This window comes from Solanum pennellii, chromosome 7 (assembly GCF_001406875.1).
Source record: "Solanum pennellii chromosome 7, SPENNV200".
Classification (NCBI taxonomy): domain Eukaryota; kingdom Viridiplantae; phylum Streptophyta; class Magnoliopsida; order Solanales; family Solanaceae; genus Solanum; species Solanum pennellii.
In genome coordinates, this window is record NC_028643.1 from 55,994,758 (window position 1) to 56,000,520 (window position 5,763).

Genomic DNA, 5,763 nt, shown 5'->3' on the forward strand with positions numbered 1-5,763 from the left:
CCCCCCCCCCCCCCATTCATTCCTCATATTTTCGTAGTAGTTCCTAAGTGATGTACCCACATTTTCTAATTGATTACAACATTCTAAGGTACGTCTAAACATCATAAAATCATCCATAAATATGAGATAATGAACCTCGAGTCCATAATTTAATCAAGGAATGTTAGTATCAAAGTCAAAGAAGTTAAGAGTCAAGTCTAAAAGTTAAGAGTCAAGTCTAAAAGTTAAGAAGCAAGTCAAAGCAAGTTCTTAAAGGTTCCAAGAGTCTTTTTTAAGGCTCAAATTACAAGTTAAGAAAAGAGTAAAGAGTTGAGTTCAATTCTAAAAAGTTACAAGGGAACTAGGTATTCCCTAAGAGTTCAGTTTCAATTTAAGTAAAGAGTAAAGCACCGAAGTTCTTTCTTCAAAGAAATATAAGGGAACAAAGTATTTCCCGAATAGTTGTTTCGAGACTCAAGTTTCAAAACTAAGTAAAGAGTAAAGGGTTAAGTTGAAGTTCTTTTCTTCAAAAGTATAGGGGGACTAAGTATCCCCAACGAGATTTAAAATGTTTTTACATTTAAACATTTAAGGAAACTAAGTTTTTCAAAGATCCTTCGGGCTAGTTTTCATAAAAGAGTTATAGCTTTATAAAATGAAGCAAGCAGGGAAATTGAGATTTCCAAGATAGCCTTTTAATTATGTTTTTGAGCACTATTCTCAAATCACAGGAAAATTGTTGTTTTTAAAACATACGAGATAAGTATATTTTTGGGAGTAGTATTGAGCACCAATGTGGGGATACGAATTTCATATTAACTCAAGTCTCAATTAAAACCATGTAGCCATTATGGGTAGAAAAGTGTCATACTTTTTAGATGAATCCATTTCACAACTTACTAGTGGATCCATTAGGCAGTTCAGGTCCTATATTATGGCAAGTCTAGGATGGCCCTTGGAAGCGTGAGTTAAGACTCTGTATCATCATTATAGCTATTAAGTGATGGTTTTCGGTTAGGGAAACTCCCACATCATTAGTTTCATGATTCCTCGAGAGGTTCTATGTAGTATGAATGGGGGGTATGTGACTTCATCCATGCGTTGCACGAGTAGACTTTGAGAGGAAGCATGATGTCTTTTATTAAGATTATGAGTTTACATCAGATTATTTTGTATTTTTACATACATCTCATAGTCAATTGTATCTTTGCATATGTAAACAGAGTGGAAAACCATGTTTTTAACAGTTTTTCTTTTGCACATGTCTTTAAACTGCTACATAATGAAATGAGTTAGTTATATTAAGATCAGTAATTCATGAGTTGAGAAGAGTCAATGTATGTTCTTTCTTATTCTTAACAAACTTAAGTTATTGTTTAGCATTCAACCTCGCATACTCGTACACTCAATGTACTGATGACAGTTGGATTTCATCGTCTTATGATGCAGATGCAGGTAACCGGGATCAGAATCCAGCGCATCGTTTATCCAGTTTGAGTACTCAGAGTCAATGGTGAGTCTCATTGCATTCTGGAGTACTCTTTTATTGCTTTCCATATTTTTACTTATAGAATATTGTGGAGTTTGTCCCAACATTAATCTTAGTATAATAGAGGCTTCATAGACAGATAGTCAGTTAGATTATTCAATCTGAGTCTCTTCTTTTCTTGTATTTCAGATATTCAAATTTTGAGACTTGAGTGCCATTTTGGACAAGACATTTACTTAAGTTATTTTTACGAAAATGTTTCTCGCCTTATGTTTAAGTTAAGTCTTCCATTGATTTAAGTAAGTCAGGCCAAGGGTTCGTGATGTAACGTAGTTTTATGGTGCTTTCAATGCATTTTGCTTAAGATTTGTATGTGTCTAGAGTCTTTTTGTAGTAGTTTTAACATGTTTCTATGTTTGTTTTTGCCAGAAAAATTTCTAGAATATAAATGCAGAAGGCAGATGGAAAATAGTACAAAAAGACAATCTACGAAGGCCATCGACAGCCCATCATTCAATCAACGGTCCGTAGGTGGTGACCGTCGATTGCAGTTCAGACTGATAGAGAAACTTAGAGAAATCTGACAAAGTGTGGAACTACGGAAGGGATCGACCGTCACTGGCAGATTGTTGATTTGATCAGAGATAGTTCCAGTACCCGAAGTTGGAGAAATTTTAAGGATGGAGCGACAGAGGGCATCGACGGACCGTAGGTGCATCGACGAACCATGTTGTTGGTCCGTAGATTGATTCAAATAAGGTGTCATCTGAAGGAGAGAAAAATATTCAATGTTGGACTGACGGATGCAGTTGACGGACCGTCGTTCCATCGATGGTCCATCAGTAGGGGTAGTCGATCAATGTTGCATTTTTGGATAACTTTCCTTATTTCAATTCTTTTTAATTTAGGATAATGTTTTTTTATAAATAGGGATTAAAACCTCATTTTTTGGGGTTACACATTGTAAGTATTGTTCTTGTTTTGTTTGGGGATTGGTTTTTGCAAACTTCGACAATAATTCAATTTCCAAATTTGGTTTGAAGATTTATCTTGAAATTTCAAGTTAATTTTCTAGGTTTATTCTTATTGTTGAAGTATCTTCATGATTTCTTCCTTAAAAATTATGAATTATGATCTTGCTTGCATGTGTATCTAAATCCAAAACTATGGTTGTGGGAACCATCGGTAATTAACAAAGTAAACCTAGCAAATAAGAAATCTCAAATAGGTTCTTGCATGTATTGATAATTCTTTTGCTTAGAAATCGTCTTGTTGCAACTTGCCGGACAAAGGAGGTAGTAATAGGAAAAAAATTATCAACATAGATTTAGTGGGATACTATTTATTAGACTAGTGTCGATTGATGCGAAGTAATAACTAAGCCAAACATCGATTATGATGTGTAATATGAAGTAAAGGTAAGGATTAGTAGCTTATACACATGTAGCCGGACCAAGGTACAGGGTGAAATTCTTTAGATGACGGACCAAGAATTTAGAGATACCTAACTTATCACTTTACAAGCAAAACACTAGGGAAGAATTGCTATTTCTAGGGATACGGCGTTATGAACCTATGGGGAACATATATACCCTAGTTAGTCTCAACTTGATAGAAACTCCATTTTACTTTTGCTTACTTGTTAATTTAGAAGTGTTAAATAAAATTGTTTCACAAAACCCCCCCTTTTATTAGTTGTTTTCGAAAAAACCTTGGCGAAATATATATAACAGTATGTTGAAGTTAAGTCTAAACCATTTTCCTCGTGGGATCGACCCCAACCTACTAATTAAGTTATCTACTTGATTACGACCGCTTATACTTCTTTAGGGAGGTATAATTTGAGCGTATGTGTTCGCTCAAGACCAGCAATGTTCATTGGGTGCCGGCCACGTCAAGGGTGTAGGCTCAGGGTGTGACCGCTCGGCCATTGCTAATGAGAAGAAAGTTGTCTGTGACTATGTGGGGCATGCTATTTTGCATGCAGCAATACTTGTGCGCATAAATCCGACCAATTATCATGAACTCTCCCCATTATAATTGGCTTTTGGTCAAGAGCCAAATATTTCCCATCTTAGAATTTTGGGATGTGCGGTATATGTCCCAATTGCTGCACCACAACGCAAAAAGATGGGGCCCCAAAGAAGGTTGGAGATATACGTTCCATATGAATCTCTTTCAATCATAACATATTTGGAGCCTATAACTGGAGATTTATTTAAGGAAAGATTTGTTGATTGTCATTTTGATGAATTAGTATACCCAACATTATGGGGAGAAAATAAGTAGTTGGTAATGTACCGTGGTTTCACGGTACTTCCAATGCATTTTCGTTAAGATTGTTGTGTGTTTAAAGCCTTTTTGTAGTAAATTTTAATATGTTCTTATCTTTATTTTGCAGGAATGGTGTCCATACCTAAAAGGCAGAAGGCTGTGGAGATTTAGTGTAGAATTGACCCACGAAGGCCATCGACGGCCCGTCGTCTCATAGACGGACCGTAGATGGTGATCATCAATTGGAGGTTCAGGCATCTAGAAGCACCTCAGGGAATTCTGACCAAGTATAGGGCTATGGAAGGATCAACGGACCATCCTGGTAAATCAACGATCTGATCAGAGAAAGTCCCAATATCCAATGTTGAAAAAAAGCTAAGTATAGAACGATGAGACGCATCGGCAGACCATAGGTGAATCGACGGACCATGTTGTTGGTCCGTCGACTGGATTAGATAAGATGCAAATTGAAGGTGAAAAAAAGATGCTAAGTTTGGACTTACGGAGGCAGTCGACGGTCCGTCGTTTGACAGACCGTCTGTGGTGGTAGTCGATTGAAGCCGCGTTTTTTGGACAACTTTTCTTATTGAATTCCTTTTAATTTAGGACAATGTTTTAATAAATAGGGTGTAAAACCTCGTTTTTGGGGTTGGAGTCTATTACTTTTGTCTTAGTTTTATTCTTGGAGATTTGTCTTTGCAACTTTGGCATCAATTCAAATTTTCGGATTTGGTTTTTAAGATAATTGTGTTATTTCAAGTTGAGTTTTTGGATTTTCTATGAATTTCTCAAAGTAAGTTCATGATTTATAGTCTTTCAACCATGAATTGTGTTCTTCTAAGCATGGGTAACTAAATACACACCTAGGGTTGTGGGAACCATGGGTGATTAACGAAATAAATCCTAGCTTAGTAACAATTCTCAAATAGGTTATTGCATGCATCCATAATTTTTTCGTTTAGAAGTGTTTTTAACGAGTGAACGCGTTAGAACTCTCCTTATTCCTACTTGCCGGACCAAAGGGGTAGTTATAGGAAAAGAATATCGACCTATATTTACTGAGATATTATCTAATAGGCTAGTTTCGATTGGTGCGAAGTAATAAATAAGTCATACATCAAATATGATGCTTAATATGAAGTAAAGTTAAGAATTAGTTACTTACACACACATAGTGGGACCAAGGTACGGGGTGAAATTCTCTAAATGCCGGACCAAGGGTTTAGAGATACATAAATTATCACTTTGCATGCAAAACACTAGGGAAGAATTGTTATAGCTAGGATTATGGCGTTATGAACCTATGGGAACACTTACACCCTACTTTCTCTCACAACTCGATAAATACAATAATTCGCTCTTGCTACTTGTTTGATTTTGCAATATTACAATACTTTTGTTTCACAAAACCCCCCTTTAATTACTACTTTTTGGAAAGAACTTGACTAAATAGAAGTAATCGTATATTGAAGTTAAGTCTAAACCATTTTCCTCGTGGGATCGACCCCAACCTAATAGTTGGGTTCTTTACTTGGTACGACTTCTTATACTTCTTTAGACAAGTGTAATTTGAGCGTATCAAATTTTGGCACTGCTGCCGGGGAAAGTGGGTTTTAGATTAACTTTAATAACATTACTGAATTTTAGTCAATAATTTTCTAATTTTACTTTTTTTCTTTTGTTTTTGTTTCTCTCAGGTCTAGCTCTAGTGTATACCAAGTACACTAAGTCTAGGAGAACCAACGCTTCCATTCGATCCTGAACTTAACTAGACACTCCTTGTAACAACCCTAAAAATGACTATGCTAAGTAATGTCTAACGTATCTAGAATTCCTAGAATAGACCGAGTTCACATGGATTGATGCGCGTAGAACCAGACCTCTGAACCCTTGCGACATCCAAGCCAACTAACTTGGGGAGTTAGTTGAGTAGGAGAGGTTGGGTCCAGCCATGTAGGGCTCCCGAATATGAAGATTTACTCGGATGAGTCTTTACCAGACTTAAAATGGGAAAATCTTAA